The sequence below is a fragment of the Periplaneta americana genome, chromosome 6, assembly GCF_040183065.1.
Source record: "Periplaneta americana isolate PAMFEO1 chromosome 6, P.americana_PAMFEO1_priV1, whole genome shotgun sequence".
Classification (NCBI taxonomy): Eukaryota; Metazoa; Arthropoda; class Insecta; order Blattodea; family Blattidae; genus Periplaneta; species Periplaneta americana.
Genome location: NC_091122.1, coordinates 33,663,750 through 33,683,684, shown reverse-complemented (window position 1 = coordinate 33,683,684; position 19,935 = coordinate 33,663,750). Strand labels below are relative to the sequence as shown.

Genomic DNA, 19,935 nt, shown 5'->3' with positions numbered 1-19,935 from the left:
GAACTAGTTTCTTGGGAATACCAAATTCAATAAGAATATCACATAAAACTTCTCTCTTAACCGAGTCATATGCCTTTTTGAAATCTATGAATAATTGATGCACTGTACCCTTATACTCCCATTTTTTCTCCATTATCTGTCGAATAGTCAGGTATAGTCAGGTTAATATTAGAAATGTTAGTAGAAATAAAATGATGTCCCTGTACAACGCCAGGTCTACGAGTTCCCATTCCTGTACAACGTAGCTATCGTCTTTCTAAGACTGAACGCTTTATTTTCGTAAAAATAGAACTTGCAGTTATTAATGCTGTCTCTTCGTAACACTAAGGAAGTGGAGTTTCTAGTTTTGTGTAGTAATTAGTTTAATTTGTCGCTTTTTGTTGACAGGTGTCTCCAGAGAGATCGTCTTCGTCTCCAGCCTGCGCCGCGCCGTTTATGCTCCGGAGGTCACTAACACGTAGGTGGAACACTTCTTATTAATTGATAGAAGTCTCCCCCCAAAGTTCATTGTTCTGTTTGGCGTTTAAATTTTCTAATAGCCGGCGGCCCCAGAACTATCTGGTATACATAATTTGTATAAAAGTGGGACGTCCCGTTTTCTTGTTTTACGACCAGGCAGCACGTCTCACGAGCGTCATGTCAATGAATTGCTGACGTGCTATTTCTTTTTTTAATTCAATGATGAATGAATGCGTTTTGAACAGGTTTTGAGGTCAACTGAAGCGGCAGCGATTTCTTAATTTATTATGGTGTCTTTAACATTTTTGGGCATTATTATTTTTTTTTGTACTTGCGTGGAACAGGAATTGCAGGTTGTTTCTCACAGAGGTAATGGTTCCGAGTATTGCAGCACAGTGGTGTTGCCGATTATTAGTGCTCACGCTATTTGTAGGTCACTCGGCTTGCCAGATTGTCTTTTTTTTTTTTTTTTTGTAATTATATTGTTTGGTGAGTTTTATTTCTCCTTATTTGATATAAGAATTGGAAGGGCCTACCTCTATACAAACGCCAATCTCCATTAGACCACGTAAGATTTTTTTTTCAGGGTCATAGAAAACTGGATTGTAGAACGTGTTTTGCTAACCTCCAGACGTGCGTGAAATTCCATCAAAACGCTTAAAATACAATCAGTTGCGGGTTATTATTGTTAATATAGACCAACAGAGACTTTCAAGACTTTTCGAATCGGGTAATTTGATTTTTTTAAAGCATTTCATTACATCTTCACGAAATAATGTGTTTGTTCCCTATTTGAAAGTAAGGGGTTCGAACTTTGACACCAGCAGTCTGTACGTGCAGCTGCTGAAATAGGACGTTACAATAGTTTGCAGCTGATGTATTGCAAATATCTGTAGAATCGTATTTGGTATTTAGATTAGTGCTACTTTATCTGATCAGTAAGGAATAACTTATGCATTAGTTACAATGCCGCATGGTTACAGATCCATTGACCCTCTATGTTATTTTTTCCGGATTAAGTACAAGTAGGATCGTTTAAATACTGTAGTTTCCAGTAGCAGCTGGTGACCGAAATCCTCGGTGAGGCCTGTAGTAAGTAGTTTAAGCAGGCTACCTTCCATACAAAATGTTTATTATTGATGATACGTTATTATGATTGACATTATTACTATATTATTATTATTATTATTATATTATTGTTGTAGTTAATGAAAAATAATAACATGTCAATCTTCAAATAAGTTGCTATGCTGTGAGTTGATTTCAGTAGGCTCAACTATTTAATTTTTATAAATTAACGAATATTATGCTCAACTGAAGAAGGATGTGTTGAAATTCCCCTGGAAATATTTTTCAGAACGCTGAAGTTTCAGTAGACGCACTGTTCTCTCTCTTTTGTTTATTTTTTTGACAGCAACGTCTTGCTTATTTACTACATCTCATTTTTATGTTGGGATTTGTTTTCTAAATGGTTTAATAATCTGTGAAAGAGTATATTTTCCTCCTGGACCTCTCGCACATTATGATGGTAATTAGTATATTGGTATGATCCAATATTAAAATGAATTTTATGCTCGACCATGCCGAAATGTAGTAATTATACACCTGGTAGCAGACCTTTAATGCATGTCATTAAAGTGCACCTACTCATTAAAGGTCAGGTCTTTCAGCCAATGACGACTCAGGTTACAACTGGTCAGCCAATGACAGGTCAGCTTTCTACCGTTATAAAACCGCAAGTATCGATTATTCTCGGATATGCAATCGAAAGAGAATTAGCGAAAAGATACGGAGGCTGGAAATCCAATACTGTCGCAGAAGGTTATGTTCTGTTACTATAATAATTAGCGTTAATTGTAAATAATATTCAAATAAATTCAATTTGTCATCTCGTTTTTCAATGTCTAATTTAATTTCAATGTTATCTCTGTAGGTTCTTATGGCCTAGCAAGGTCAATGTGCACATCTGTTCCTCGGAAAAAATCAATACTTTCGCGTCTGCGCACATCTCACAACATACGGGACATTGCTCCAGGTCAGATACAATAAAATTAATAATATCAAGTTAGAAATATGGTCGAGCATAAAAAGTAGTATGAAACTCGCCTATAATGGTAATTAAGAAGCTCGTATGAAAATTATGAAACTCGCTTGTGCTCGTTTCATAAATATCCATACTCACTTCTTAATTACCTTCATTATAGGCTCATTGCATAATGTACTATTGTCTGGCAACATGAAATTCATTGCTTTGAGTAAACAGTTTACGATTCGTAAGACCTAACCTAAAAATGTAATATAATAATAATAATAATAATAATAATTATTGTTATTATTATTATTATTATTTTCAGTACATGGCATTGTGACTTTACCCTCTTTGGTGATATCTGATAATAGTTGGCAACAGCCTTTTATAAACTACTCATACGTGATCCTCACTATAAGTTTTGCTATCTCTTTCTCTTTTTATCTCTCGTTCTACCTCCAATATAGGCTAAGTACATTAGAAGCCGTCTATAAGGATTATGTTTGAGTGGATAATCCAATCGTGGGCTGATCACCGAAGAAGTTATTAAGAAAAGATTAGAAAACTAGAATTTCCTATGCTCGTGATGGGGCCGAGGATGGGATGTTGTGGAATAGTGGAAATGAACACGATGTTTTATCGGAATCAGATGTGTGTGTGTGTGTGTGAAAACAGTTAGGACAACAGAGTGGATAGGGAGGGAGAGAAAACATGAAAGGTTATTGTTAGCGAGTCAGTGTTTATTCAGCTGTTTTGAATGAACTTCAGTATGTAACATGTTTTATTTGAAATAACTGTTTTTTAAAGTTACCGGTAGTTTTTTTTAACTAATCGCGTGTACTTGGCTATTCGTCATTCACTCATATGAAGTCAGTTGTGTAAACAAATTTTGTGCGAGATCGTGCGTATTTGCTTGCTTTCCGCACACAACCAATACGCGGTAAGTGTGAAATACCACATTCAGTATTCCGAACGTAACACATATAACAATTTCCCTATTCTTACCGCTTAAGCGTCATATTCATTTTACTGCTTTAGGCTTTTAACATATTATTTTTAAAGACGTTCAATATAGTAATAATTATAAATTGGAAACTTACCACTGCAATTTCACCTAAATTGCACTTTTAATTATTGTTTTTAAATATTTGCAAAAATTAAGTAAACTCTACAACACCACAAGAGTTACTGCATTTGTAATGCAAGTAACATTAAGGAAGCCGTGAAAAAATCAACAAGATTCCAGACTCATCATAGACTGGGGGGGGGGGAAGACAAACGTATATCACGGCCTGCTGGAGTATAGTAAACACAGAAAACATTTTATAGGTACAATGTTGAAGATAGATATATTTGTTTTCCAAAGTTGCCGTCATTGAACAAAAACCAAGATGGAGATTTCATTGCAAGTAATTAGACATTCCTCTTTCAGGTATGTAATAAATGATCTTCGCACAAAATAATGTACGATACACGAGCGGTATGTTTGTTTTCATGTTCTCGGAAATTAAAAAAGCTCAACTACGTTTCGCTTTTTCAATCTTTTCCTCGAACATGAAAACGTCAACATATCGCTCTTGTAACGCATATTACTATATCGACAGAGTCGAATTACCGGTAGTAATTGAAATATTCATTTTTGTAATGAAGCCTATTTTTAAGGAAACTAAAATAAATATTTATCTGTCTATAGTTCTGAATTTGACAACATATGGAGCGGAAACATGGAAGCTAAATCAAAACTTGCGGTCATAATTATTAGAATAATTAGAAATGGAGTTTTTACGACGTTTGGCCAGACATTCTAAACTTGAAAAAAATAAGAAATGAAGTGATCGGGCAATAGATAAATAAAGAAAATTCAATTTTAGATTTCGTAAAATATAAACAATGATGTGGAAATGTAAAGCGAATGGATGAAGGAAGGCTACCAAGAAGAGTTTTAGATTGGATTCCAGAGGGAAAGAGAGGCAGAGGCAGACCGCAAAACATATGGTTGCAAGATATACTTAAATAAAGCGCTGGCAGAGAAAGGATTACAAGAATGGGAGTGGAAAGATAGAATTGGAGGAAAAGAATAAGAGGTCACAGGAAGATGCGATATTACATTGTAAACCTGTTTGTAAAAAATATTTGTTTACGCATATCTTAATTATCCTTCACTTTTCCCACCAGATAAAAGAATCTGAAACTTAGAGCCAACATCAATAAAGAAATTGAATTTACAAATTATATTTACGTTTATAAACACTTGGACTGCTTTATACACTACTTGAGAAAATATACTAGAATAATTTCTCCCACTTTTTGTGGCTAAAAATATCATGAGACGAGGGAGGGTATTAGGTGATAAAGTCTCACCACTACACATTATGGGGTTCCACAAGGCTCAATAATTGGTCCTCTATTATTCCTAATAGCAATAAATGACCTTCCAGAATTCATCAAAGCAATAACAATTATGTATGCAGATGACACTACTTTCTTATGTTGTTCCTCTGCTCTAAATCAATTACATGCTCTCAACAACGACACTCTATCACAGATAGCTTTATGGTGTGAATCTAATGGTTTCTTGCTTAATCAAAAGAAAAACTGTCAACATAACTTTCAGCCTAAATTATCTAATAAATAAGGACAACAGACTCAACTACACAAAATTTCTAGGACTTTTTATAGACTCCAGTTTAACATGGGATAAGCACATCGAATACATATGCACAAAGCTATCAAGAGTTTTATATATTTTGTTAAAGAAATTAACGACTTCCGTCTATCAAAATTATTTAAGATGTGCCTACTTTTCTTTCTTTCAGTCGATAATCCGATATGCCCTAATTTTCTGGGTAAATGGAACCAAAATTGGAAGCGTGTTGATTTTATAAAAGAAAGCCATTAGAATTTTATGTAAATCAAACTATCTGGAACATTGTCGGCCACTTTTCAGACAATCGCAGATTTTAACAATCATAAATTTGTATATATACGATATAGTACTTTACACTCGACAAAATATCGACAATTACTCATTAGTGGCCAATATACATGATAATGAAATTAGAAATAGTGAACAAATTAATATTCCATATTGTAGATTACACAAGAGCAACACAAACTTTTTAATTATGGGAATGAAATTATATAATAAGCTCCCCAGTCAATATTATAAATTACCAATCAATAGCCTCAAAACTAGATTTTACAATTGGTTATTAAATAATCCTTTTTATTCTGTTGCTGAATTTTTCAACACATATTTGTATGAAATTGCATTTTAATAAATAAGTTTAATTGTACTTTAGTTAGTTTTCTTTAATCTAAAAGTCTCAAATTACTTCAGGTTTTCATTGTATTATTTAAATTTTACTGTTTCTTGTATTAGTGTTTTTTTTAATGTATTAATATGTTTTTCAATGTATTCTGACGAAGCCTAAAACTCTATGTCTAATGGTCAAATAAATTGAATTGAATTGAATGTGTGTGGTGATATTAATGCTGGCATGGAACGTAGTTCCCGATTGTCAGATGGTCATATTCCTGTGTATTTGAGTTTTCCGCTTGTGTTTCGAAAGTGATCGCATTATTTTGAGAGCGAATACATTGGTTCCTTAACTTTACTAGTTCTAGGAACACCTGTGCTTCGTGGTGGTGCTTTCCGTGTAACTCCATGAAAAATTGATTTATTACTCTCATTCGCATGCCTGCTGGGCGCTTGATAAGTTTTATCTATGTCTGAGTTTCGCAACCTGTGTGCCGCCGCTAGGTATCCGAGGTGTAATTTTGAACGCTATCTTTATGGTCTCTAGTTCCGAGCAGCATGATTTCCAGCTCACGAAAAAAGTATTTCGATGCGGAAGCAATTACTGACGATCTAAATATTGGGACAATGAAATGTGGTCCTCAAACTATTCATGACCCACAGAGGTTTAGGCCTACTAGTTGCTTCTTAGGTTATCTACTTATCTCTTTTTGTCATTCATGAAAATGATACCTTGAAATAAAAACACATACTTAAAACAATAAGATAAACACAAGATAAGAGATGATACGTTCTAGTCTCAGTTGGGTGAAGATGTCTTTATTACCGGAAATCCAATCGAGGTTAGGTGGATTTGCAGAAATGCTATCGCATAAGCAATGCCGGAGGCCAATACATTTATGACATTCGTCATCGTCATCTTTTGCATTATAACTACAGTACATTATAATAATAATAATAATAATAATAATAATAATAATAATAATAATAATGATTTATTTTAGCTGGCAGAGTTAAGGCCGTAAGGCCTTCTCTTCCACTCAACCAGCAAAAAGTGTATATACATATGCATGAACTTACAAAGAATTCAACAATTTGATTTAGATGAGAGTTACATGTATACAAGAGTTATTTACGAATTAAACAACAAAATACTATGAACTATTAATTAAACACTGAAATAAACTATGTAGCAGAATTAAACTAAAATACATAGAATGTTAATATATTTCAAATGATATTAGATAATAGAAAGAGATTATTATGAGACAATTTTGAAAATGCAGCACAATCAGGATGATGTCTAAAGAAAAAAGCAACAGTGTAGTCAGTAATATTTTAAATCAGTATGATTGGAGTGAAATGCTAATAAGGTTATCTTTTAAGCTGTTCTTAAAGGTGTTTGTTGTCTTGCAGCCCCTAATACTTTGTGACAAGGAATTCCATTGACGCGAGGTGGATACTGTAAAAGATGAGGAATAACAAGATGTTCTATGAAGAGGTATATTTAGCGTGCCACAGATAAGTGATCTGGTATTTACGTCGTGGTTAGAGTATAGATAAGAGAAACAAGACGAAAGGTAATTTGGTGTTGAGGTGTGCAGAATTCGAAAGAGTAAAGACAAAGAGTGTAAAGTTCTGCGTTCTTTAAGTCGGAGCCACGAGAGACTTGCGAAGGACGGTGATATGTGATCATATCGTCGGATGTTGCACACGTATCTGACGCACATATTCTGAGCTCGCTGTAATTTGACTGACAGTTCAGAACTTAGATCACTTAACAAAACGTCACAATAATCGAAGTGCGGCATTACTAGGGTTTGTACTAGGGTAAGTTTTAGTTGCTGGGGCAAGAAGTTTCTCAAGCGACTCAAAGAGTGAAAGGAGGAACAGATTTTTTTTATCGTTTCTTTAACTTGAAAATTCCAACTTAGATTATTATCAAAAAAGAAGCCAAGATTTTTTACGACAGATGAATAAGGGATTAGCGAATAAGGGATTAGGCCTACTTTCAAAGTTTAGGCTCTTGAACCTGGTTCATCATCATTCATAATATTATTGTGAACAATCACTAGACATCCACAAGAAGTGGGAGTTCCTAATCGAACCTAGGTCTTGTGAATTTGTACTCTTTTATATCTCCGAAAAGAATCCTGAAATACTCGTTCGAAATTCTTGTTGGATATTTTCTTCCACTTTTTGCATAACTTAAAACCACAAGAAACCGCTGTAATATGGTATAAAACCAGTATCAACAATTAGAAAAACCATCATCTTGCACTACACTACGCACAAATGAATAATCCTTTTGGTGACCTAAAAATAAAAAAAAAAAAGACTAAGTTGCACTTTATTATACACGAATGATTAATTTCTTCAGTAGTTCATAACCAGGGAAAGGAAGTTCATGCCCTAAAAACGTGAAGAATATGTATGCATTTATGCCATAAAAATAGATAATATGCTACAAAATATATATACATTATCAGTCTGAGATTATTTTAACAGAATAATAAGATATAGGTAACTTACATTTAGTCTATGGATTTTGAAGTGCTTGCCTCATTGCTGAATGCTCCATTTATGCTGTTACAGTTCACAACTAAGCAGTGACGTATGTTTTCTGTTGTCAGTCTTCGCCTGTTGTCTCTCAGCATAGCTTTGTAGCGCCAAAAACTTCGTTCTGCGTCACAAGAAGTAAGAGGGCATGCACAAAAACTGTGAAGAATATGTAGAAAATTTTGTTGCTTTTAGGATGTTTTTCCTTCGAGACTATCTTGAATTTCTCTAAGTTGATAATAACCAGGGTTTTTGGAAAGAATATTTGCTGTTTTCTCGTTCACTTTATCTCCTACATTTCCTGGAACTGATGTTAAACTGGATATTATTCTATCGAAATCTGCTAAAGACTGCAGTAAAGGAATACCAATTGCTAACTTGAGAGGCTCGCTATGAGGGCGTCATCGTTACGTTCAAAATTCATGAACATAAATTAGTCGTGTTTACGAGGTTACACACTTTTAAAAATGAGGGAAAGACAAATAAACATAGGTACGTAATATGCAGCTTTCGTGGATAAATGTTAAAATATGATGCTTTTAAAAATAAAGGCAAAATATGGGCTTTTATGCACAATAAAAGTAATATAATTGTATTCAGAAATTTTTTATTTATGTAGATAATATTTTAGCATATTCACACAACGATAGAGAACAAATATGCAAATGCATTAACTTTCTTTCCCTATTCATAACAGACTGAGGCGAACTGCACGCATGCAACACCCAACAAACACCTTGACGTCAGACGCACTGTGGAAGGGAACATTTATTTATGTCCCGTTACGAAGGGCTTTGTACTTGAGCTATGTTTAATTACTAATATTTTTATATAAATAAATAACTAAATTGAATAAATGGAATAATAACTAAATAATTAGAGGAGTAAATCACTTTTTTTTTGTAGATGGTCAATTACGAAGAGTAACACTTTATATCGGTATGAAAGACTTCGAGGAATCAGGCTGCTAAGTTAGCAATAATTAAACGTTCTGAGCGGTTCTTCACAGAATAATTGACTCGTTCTGCAACCAGTGAAGCATTTAGAGAGCAGCAGGTTTCTGAAATAATTACTAATCCTTTAATATGCAGATCAGGAGGAGTAATTTCAGAAGCTGCCGTAATTTCATAATTTCGTTCTGACGGCGATGCAACTTGATCTTAAAAGCAGGTAGCGGTGATTCATTGCATTCCTGTCCTGTTTACATGGAAAATACGGGTATTAAACATCTGAAGATGTTTTCTAGGATACTGTTTAACTTCGTGATTAAAGCTATTATTTCATCGCTTGCTATATTTTTTTGTTACCCTTCTTGTTCTGTTGAATATACAGAAATAAATACTTCGAACAGTCGTCAAAAAGTGTGAAATTTTCTACAGTAGTATAATAGTAATAGTAATAATAATAATAATAATAATAATATTAATAATAATAATAGTTTCATCATTAATCCGTGGTACTACAGTCCTTTAAGGGCTCAGAACCGACCAGCCTAACTTCCACATGCCCAAGCAGAGGTGGACGATCATCCAACCAAGATGGAGGTGTCGTGTGATTAGCATGATGATCCCCCCCCCCCTGCCCTTATAGCTGGCTTTCGTAAACGGATTTCGCTGCCTATCGTAGCATCACGATGCTGAGTGGATACCGGTCCCATACCGTCCATATGCCTGGGGGCAGAGGTTTGACCTTTCCACTACAAATAGAGTTCGAGGAGCTCTATTCGCCACACACATACGGCGGAGTTATATACACTGGCCAAAATTTCATGAGAAAATTTCTTCCCCCGTGAGGACTCGAACCGGCGCGCATTTCGTAACGCGAGTCCTAGACAGGATGCCCCAGACCACATCACGGCGTGGGACCTGCAGTAATAGCATAAGTCTTAATTGATGACAAATGCTGAAATATGCAATTTGAGAGTTACTTGAAAATGTGGAGTGGTTCTGTATTATAATAGTTATTACTAGGCCCCCGAATACTTGGAGGATTTTACGTTTATAATAACAACAAATTTATGAGCCTACTATTCCGTATTTTCGAGAAAAATATCAGATGGAATGCACCTGGGAAGTACATGGTTTAATGATCGGAGCGAGGGGCACCATCCCACGATCAACTGTAAACACTATCAAAACATTTGGAATCCATGACATTATTCCAAAAATAATTACTTCAACCATTAAAGGGTCTGTGGCAATTCTGAAAAATCATTTATACGGAATATCATAATACCCCCCCCCCTTTTCTATTCGTTAGTGTGTGATTGTTACAAATATATGTACAAATTTATTATTTCTTAAACTTAAGCTCCTAGTTCACATTTAAATTTGGCTCATCTATCTTACTGTAATCATTACTATTCTTATATGTGTGTTATTCTGTGTTTTTGGCAACCCAGGATGCCTGGGCAGACTATTTCTTGAAATAAATTATATATATATAATTAATTTCCAAATTCAGTTTTATTTTAGTTTACACAAAATATTATAATGTAGTGAAACGTAGAAAAATATAACTTGGGGGTCGGGAATTTAATAATTTCAATCCATTATTTGGAATTTATCATGCTTTCCGCTTTACTATTTTTTATTTCTTGTTTTGCTCATTTTTTTTTTTGTTGAAGAGAGCAGTTCATTCCAATAATTAAATAATTAAATTATAAGAGTTCCCTCTCCCCGTGAAGATAATTTTAACTGAAGAAAGACTGTTTACACTCGGGAAATTCTGCAAGTCATTATGTAGCGTAATTCAAGTGAAATGAATGTTTTGAATATTGCATTTGATTTTAACATGTAGGCTTTCACGGCCGGTGTCTAATTGATATAGAGTTTCCGGGCTAAGATGCCGTGGTCTACTGGTGTAGATACATATTTCCAAACGTATTTTATTAAAAGTGTGGCTTTGGACTATCTCATTCCTACCCCTTCAAATAATACGATGATAATTAATAAATAAACAGCATTTATATTAAAGTGATATTTGCTTTTCGAAGTTCGTACTTATCATTTCATGTGATCAAATAAAATACATTTTTAGGTTAGGGCTCATGAATCGTAAACTGTTCAGCGAAACCAAGGATTTCATGTTGCCAGACAAAATATATTTTAATATTAGAGCAGTTAATGAACACTAAATAAATAAATATTATTGTTTCAGTACATCGTATTGTGATTCTACCTGCTTTTATGATATCTGGTAACAGTTGGCAACATTAAAAAAACGGCCATATAAGTTTCTTAGGAAATAATCTTACATGGACCCCACTATACCAAGGCGGCTTCGATGATGCTTTCGAGACGAAACCCATAGCATTATTTTTCTTCTGAAGGAAGTATTTTGTCGCTTTTATAATTACATTGTCTTCAGTCGAAACTAAGAAATTTGGTTCCAGTAGCCTTTAATCCACCTAATGATGAAACTAACTCGTCTAACTTGCAATTTCTGGAGAATAGTGCTTCGTTTTATTTAGTCTGATGTTCACACGATATAGCTACAACATTTGACAGTTCTTGTCAGTAAATCTTGTTTTAATCGTAATGCGCTGGTAATCGTAATATAAACGTGTTCGAGCCGTAAAAGACTGCCGACAGACAATAGCTTCTGATGTTGGTTGTCTTGTGTTTTTTTTTCCTCTCTATTTCGCCGACTTGCCTTTTCCAACTTGTGAACCAGAGCATGGTGCATTAAGATTTCTCAAACTCGTCTATATATAATTTTTATTTTTATGTTTGATGCATTTAATTCTATTCATGTTGAAACTTTTTCGAGATGTTTAATCTTGGAAATAATTCCTCATTGTGAAATTCAGAAAACCCGTGTAAGACAGCGTAATAAAAACTACCAGCCTTCTGGTAGCCGCTTCTGGTTTCTACCGAACAATAGAAGGCTGTTTGGAATAGTAGGCCAGTGTCCTTCGGCATTGGAGAAATTTTGTGAAACTGCGGTAGTAATGACAAAGACCAATTTAACATGTACACATCTGAACGGAACAGATATAAGGTCTGAGATAGCTGCTGGCAATGCTGTGACTTGTATTAGATATGTAGATTTCTCTATTATAATTCCTATTGGCAGCAATCATCTAAATCTCTTTAATGCCTCGTTTTTTTCTTCCATGATTGTAAAACTGGAACTGGTTGTTATTTAGTCTGTGTTTCGAAACATTTTAGACAATGTCCTATCTGTAAATAAACTCTTCTCTGTATAACTCTTCCTATTTCCAAAATTTTGTCTTTTCATTGGTGTCACGTTTATTGGACAAAATCAGTTTATATTGTTGAAAAAGATCTCTCAACGGATACATAAACAGTGCCACCCTGGCTACATAATAATCGTTCTATTAGTAGTGAAAGCAGCAAATTCTGCTACTCACCAGGGTTGCCAGATAAAGGAATCGAAACCGTCGTACTAACTTATGAAAATTGTCGTACTTCATAAAATTGTCGTACATTTCTCAACTTCCTATTATATTTCCAGTCCACTACTTTGTAGTAATGGTTAGCACGTCTGACTGTGAAACGAGCGAGCCAGAGTTAAAATCCCGGATGAGACGAGTTATCTGGTTGACGTTTCCAGGTTTTCCCTCAACCCATTAAGAGCAAATGCTGGTTAACTTTCGGCGCTGGAGTCATTTCGCTGTCATTTTCACCTTCATGTCATTACGCAGTTGATAAAGAATCGCAAAATAAATATATCTACCAGTAAATTTTAGTTCCAATTAAAATACTACTAATTATAGTTCACATCCACAATGACATTCAGCATTGAAACAAATCACCACCCATTTCTTCATCATCAACACTCATCGCAGTAAGGCGTGCACGATGACGCTTGGTTAGAATCAACTTTCTTGTATTTAAAGTCAGCAGAATTTGATCTTTGGCCGGCGCGGCGGATAGGCCAATAAATGCGGCTGCTGAAAATTATATCAAATTAATTCATCAACAGTCGACTCAAACCCGACACCTCTATAATGTCGGCGCGTTTAGACTTCTTAATGCTACTGCGGTACTATTTAATTGATAAAAGATTTCCTTTATCGAACAAACAAGGAAGTTAATAAAATTAAACTCGTGTTATTTTGATATAACTGCGCCGTCTACGTAAAATCTAGAGCTCAAAATGACAAATTATAACTTGCATGGCAAACATAGTTACTGTTCTCCAACCAGGAGATCAACCTTGAAAGGAATGTGCTTACTATTGCGTCATCTATTGGAACGAAGTAAATAGATAATATTACCGTTATAACGTCAGTTTAAAAACCATGCGCTCTCCTGCATATGTTATTTCCTGTATGGAGGGATTAAAAGACCAGGAGATTAACAGTGATCTAATTTTGTAACTAGGATAGTATAAATATATGTGTATCAATGTTATCATTTGTGCTGTGAGAGCTAGCAAATAGAGATAGAGTACCCACGTGTGTGACCTTATGACATCAACATTCATTCACAGCATTACCCCGCTTCGTCTCATTCCCCAGAGACTTTCTCGTGGTTGGAGTACAGTACCAGATCGATTTTCAAAGCATCCCCCCCCCCTCATATTAGTCCAGGACATATTAAATGAAGAAAAGTTGTCTCAAAGAGACGAATTAACCATACATTTTATTTTAATTATAGACCAACATTATAAGTTCCCAATTATTTTTTCCCTTCAGTGAAATAGTCGTACAAAATTGCGTACGACTTAGAGTGCGGTCGTACCTCGTACAATTAATCAAAATAGTCGTATGCGTACGACTATAGTCGTACGTATGGCACCTTGCTATCCACTGAGTTTATAAAGAAGCTTTCGATGTTTTAAATTTTGGCATTTTTCAGCATACAACAGTACCTTCACAAAGACAATCCTAGACTGACTGCGTACTTCGTGTTCTCAATACAGTGCTGGAGTCAGAAGGACAAGGTCGATTCCGGAGTAAGCAAACAACGATGCTGCATTGCAACAGGGTGTCCCATATCTATGGCTACTATAAGAACTGCAATTTTCTTAGTTTCCAATGCAGAAATAAATGCAGGATTGTTGAGTGAATAGTCATATAAAGAAAAAGGCAAAAAATACATATAAAAGCAAAAAAAGGGCAAAAAATACATTTTAAAGCAAAAAAAGCGTTAACGGCAAAAAAGGCAAGTTCAAACTTCGTCAGAATGCTTCATTTCTCATTATTCGTACACATTTACTAAAAGAGCTATTCCATCTCAAATCGACCGAAATATAGAGAAAATTGACCTTACAATTTCTAAATACAATAAAACTTTTTTTTTGTACGTAGAGAACTGTGATAGAATGCTTTGTGCAAAGTTTGAGGCATCAGAACTTCATAGTATTTAAATTAAAAATATTTAAATTTATCGTATTTTCATAAAATTTGCAACTTTAAACTGTTGTAGCTCCGAAACCCTTTCACCCAATGATCAAAATCATGGTTTATTTTGATTCTGAGAAATTAAAATTTATATTGACATATAAACAAATTTTCTTACTTTTTATGGAAATGGAGAAATTTAGATTTTTCATCATTAAGACGGCTTTGCCAAGGAAAAAATATTAAAAAAATTAGATTCCGCATTGAAAGTACAAATAAACACATATTTTTACTGATGGCACGTTGATAAGAAAGTATTGAAAATTTCAAATAAAGAAAATAAATAGTACACGCGCGTGAACTAACCAGCTGACTGTGAGGCGGGAGCTAGGCGAGGCAAGCAAGGCCAGGAGACATAAACACGTGATGTGTCGTCTAACAGTCATGGCTGTGCTAGCTTTATCACAGGTTTTCATAAACACAGGAGTAAAATGACGCCCAACGCTCGCTTATCTTTAGCTCTCGGCCAGTGCGTGCGGTACTGCGCCGTTCAAGTCTAGGCGTGTGAAAATAATCTATTTAATACCCTCGAAACGTATTGCCGTATCACTATCCAAACAATACCGAATTCCTCTTAATAATGCAAGTTTATTCTCAATATTTTTTTACATTTTTACAAATGGACAAAAAGCCTAAAAGTAAGTAAAATCAGATTATCTGTCTCTGTATACAATAAAAATAAGGATTACTTCTTAACATAACCTACCAAATGTCAGCTTCAAAATGAGCTCTCGTTCAGTGTTCTGCAGTAAATGGTTCCAGAGTTCTGAGCGCTGAAAGAGGCTTGTTTTTATAAAATACGCCAAATTTGTCGCTCAATAATACGAAAACCGTTTGACTTTTGATAGTATATTTTTGAAAATGCACTCTCCTCAGCACCTTGTATAAATAGGGAAAAAATTAGAGTATAAAAAATGCGAGGTTTTTTACTGATCGATTTCATATGGAATAGCACAGATATGAATATTCGAATAAAATAGGCATTTTCCTAAACATCCGATGTGTAGTCATTACATGGTACTGTTGTTGTCGTCCATGGAACAGAATTTGTAGTGCTGCATGACAAATGCCAGGCTGATATGTGAAGACTGCAATAAAAGTGCTGCTTGATGAGACAGGTGTGGTTTGTGCTACATAGTGATATTCCCATCGTCGGATCCATGTCAAGCTTGTACGTGTACTTTGATTAGAACGTGTGTTGTAAATGCCCTCCCAACGTGCAGCAATAATTCAGTTTATGATTACATGCCTGAACATTTACAGCCTTGCCATGTAATTATGTACCGCATTTTAGTCCCTTCGCAGTACAGAAGCGGTTGAGACCAGCCCCGCTCTTCAATCGTCACCTGATAGGTGAGATGAGGTGTTATTGCTTCGACACACACCCCAGTTTTCTCATTCTAGATTCCGAGAGGAAAGTCGGCCTCTTATTGCTTTTACATCTCTGAGATAGAAATTGGATGTAGCGTTTAAGGCTTAGAGGTCAGGGATAGGGATACGGTGTATGAAACCTGGAACTTGTCAGACTGAGATGCAGAAGCTGATAAGTTACACGGAAGAAGTAATTTGGAATTGGTTTTGGTCGGACCGTAACTACAGTAGGTTCCAATTTGAAGTCTCTGCACACTTCAGCTGACAAGGCAATCGTCTCAAGTTGTGGCGCTTGAGTTTAATGAAAATACGTAGTTAAAGCTAATTTTCATTCGTTAATAAACGTAATGATTGTCATTCGTTTCGCTTTTTTTTTCTCGTTTACAAAATTCTCTCTGTTCCAAAATATGGTATACATTTGTTAAAGTTCTCAATAATATAATGTAACTTTAATACATCTTCTAGATACATATTTATTTGGTAAATTAACATAAGAATAATAAATAAATAATTAAGTAAATTATTAAATAAATAATTAAATAAATTATTAAATTATTAAATAAATAACTAAATTGTTAAATAAATAAATAAGAAAATTATTAAATAAATAATCAAATAAATTATTAAATAAGCAAATAAATAGATAAATATATAAGTAAATAAATAAATGAATAAGTAAGTAAATAAATGAATAAATAAATAAATAAATAAATAAATAAGTGAATGAATAAATAAGTATATTCTATTTTATTTTCATGGAGTGCAGTTTCATAGAAAATACTTTGCCTACAGACCTTCTACTGCCCCCTACTAATTGGTTGTCATAAATAAATGTCTTCCTTACGGTGACGGAAATCTTGTCTTCTCCTGTCAGTAACCAATCACAACCCTTGTTCAGAAGAATTGACAGGCTCTCGTCAAATTCACGTGGAGGCAGAGTTGCTGCATCTTTTCCGAATTTCAAGAATCAAGCATGTCTTGTTCAGCTTGGTACGTTAAATAGCAACCTAAATATGTCATCTTTTAGGTAAAGGGTCACCAGGATTGTGGCAAATGTGCAATGTTGGGTCGAGGGGACAGGATGGAATTGTCAGAGGTGTTTGTGTAGGAAGTCATAAATCTGTAAGTGGGTGTTCAAAGGAACCACCGAACTGCACTGCTTGAAATAAAATAGAGTATAAATGAATGAATAAATGAATGAATAAATAAATAACATTTCATTCTGTGTAATGTCAGATTAATAGATGAAAAAACATTGTTTTGAGAGAGACAAATTAACATAACAACTGAAATAAATTACAACCCGTTTTTATAATACTGTTGTGCCTTAGATGTTCTATTCAAAATTGACTGGGTTGGTGTTCCATTTTTTGTAACAGGAACACCACAGTAGGTGCCCATTTGATTTCTGTCCATAATGAACTATTTAAATATTATGGTTTGATGCACTACAGAAGACCAAACACATTGACAACTGCACTGTCTAATAGCCGCTTCACTTCTGAACAGAATACCACACCGCAAAACATTTCGTGCGCGCATTCGCAATAATCAAACTTGTTTTGTTTGTTACTATACCATATTTTGGAACGGAAGGAGTATATTGACTTCAAAATCGTTGCTACTTATACCGCTTCTTGCGGGCACTCGCATCCTCATAGCTCCGCAACACCGTATCACAGCTCTCGCATTAATGCTGTAGTCATTTTTTGCTCTTAACTCACATTAATACAGTAGTAGTGCAGTCCATGGCATCTATCACTCATTCGTACAGCTTCCAAATCCGTACGTTTTCAGCTGGAAGTCTAGGAACACGATTGTAGGCTAAATAATATGTTTCCAAGAACCGAAAGGGAAATTTGGACCTAAAATAAACAATGTGTAGACAAAGATAAGCCATTTAATATCGTGGTCGATGCAAGTAGTTCCGGTAAACTGAGAAAAAAATTACATGAGAAGATGAGCAAAAGACTTATCTGTCCCGGTTGTTAAGAAAGACACGCTACTACTTCTGGATTCCGGGAGTGATGAGATAGATGTCACTATATTTACTTTCGAAGGAATAAACAATGCTTTACATGATAAGACAATTAAAACTCGAATTATCTCTACAAAAACTGAAAGATTTTTGCAACACTTGGGTGTGTATTTTTTTAGGTAATATAAAACTGTAATTCGAAGGTAAGAAGAGTATTTCAGACATAAAATTATCTGTGAAAACATACCAGACACATTGCACGATAGGGGCTTCATAATGACATTGCATTCTGTTGTGTATCAAGAGTTTCCTTCACCTCTCCTCAAAGACATGCTAATATACTCGTGACAGAGGTGTGGATATGTGACGGAAAACATGTGAGAAAGTTTGATAACGTTCTTGCAACAATGTTGCATGCTGAAAACAGTGTGTGTGTTACAAAAGAGTGAAAAACCAGCATATATAAAATGTATGTACTGTTCAGTGAGTCTTTCTTCCGACTATTTCATTTCGAATCCACACTATTATATTTAGGTTATTTTACGACGCTTTATCAACAGCGTAGGTTATTTAGCGTCTGAATGAAATGAAGGTGACAATGCCGGTGAAATGAGTCCGGGGTCCAGTACCGAAAGTTACCCAGCATTTGCTCATATTGGGTTGAGGGAAAACCCCGGAAAAAACCTCAACCAGGTAACTTTCCCCGACCGGGAATCGAACCCGGGCCACCTGGTTTCGCAGCCAGACGCGCTGACCGTTACTCCACAGGTGTAGAAGTGAGTCACAAACTAAATATGTATTTTAAATTCAAATTGAATTTATATTTCAGCATGAGGACTCTGTTAATGTGAGATAAGAGAAAAAAAAAAATAGGCTAGAGCATTAATGCGGGAGCTGTGACACGGTGTCGCAGAACTATGCGGATCCGAGTGCGCGCAAGAAGCGACATAAGTAGCATTATATTTCGTAAACGAGAAGAAAGCGGAACGAACGACTATAACCACGTTTTTTAACGAACGAAAATTAGCTTAAATATGCATTTTCATTAAATTCAAGTTCCACGATCTGGAACGGTTCCATTGTGATAATTGTGTGGAGAATCGTATCAGACGTACAGACCAATTATTTAGTCCTGACAGCTCAGCGACTCGAAAGAGGGGAAGTAATAGGAGTAGTGGGGAGAGCTCCGGAGTAGAGATAAGGGCGAGCGGTCGGTAAAGAATGCAGTACAGTTTAATTGTACTAGAAACATAGGGCTCTACCGCACGAATGACATCTGATCGTTCCGAAGGCAAGCTAACACAGACACCCCTTGGCGTAACTAAATGGACTCGCCTGAACCAGGCGCACATCTCCGGCGTCTGTCAGGACTAAATAATCGTACTGTACATAGATAGCCTACATCTGCCGGATCTCCTAACCAGAATTTAGTGCGAGAATCGCTCGTTCAGCTAATTTTATAATACGTATCTTCTATCTAGGTCTGATTGTAGAGGGGTTTTAAGTTACTAGTTACGTTAAGTGCTCGGTAACTAAGTTAGGGATAAAACCGAAGTTATACATTACAGTAAAGTTTTTGTTTTGACGAGACAGTGTTCAGTAAATTTGAAGATAATGTTGTATACGGTCGCACTATAAACTAAAAGAGGAATAGATTAAATTAATCCGTAGCGTAACAGTTCTAACACTGTCAACCATTGCTGCCAACTGTAGCGGAATTTGAACCCTGGTGAGAAGGCGCGGCGTAAAGTGAAAAGCATCGGAAACTTAGCGACTTTTTACTTTTAAATTTTTTGACGTGAATACGTCTTCAAATTCAGACCGCTATATGGGATACCAGGATGGAAACTTTGATGTAACGATATAGCGTTTACAGGATGATCCATTGCAAGACCATAACTTTGTAA

The 19,935-nt window shown here is 35.2% G+C and overlaps 1 protein-coding gene across 2 annotated transcripts in view; it reads left to right on the top strand.

Moving 5' to 3' along the window:
* LOC138701185 (dnaJ homolog subfamily B member 6-B-like) overlaps window positions 1-19,935 on the top strand; it is a 461,685-nt gene that overhangs the window by 105,166 nt on the left and 336,584 nt on the right. For both annotated transcript variants that reach the window (XM_069827816.1, XM_069827814.1), the window contains exon 2: window positions 388-457. The gene's annotated coding sequence lies outside the window, so the exon portion shown is untranslated. The remainder of the gene's footprint in view (window positions 1-387; window positions 458-19,935) is intronic.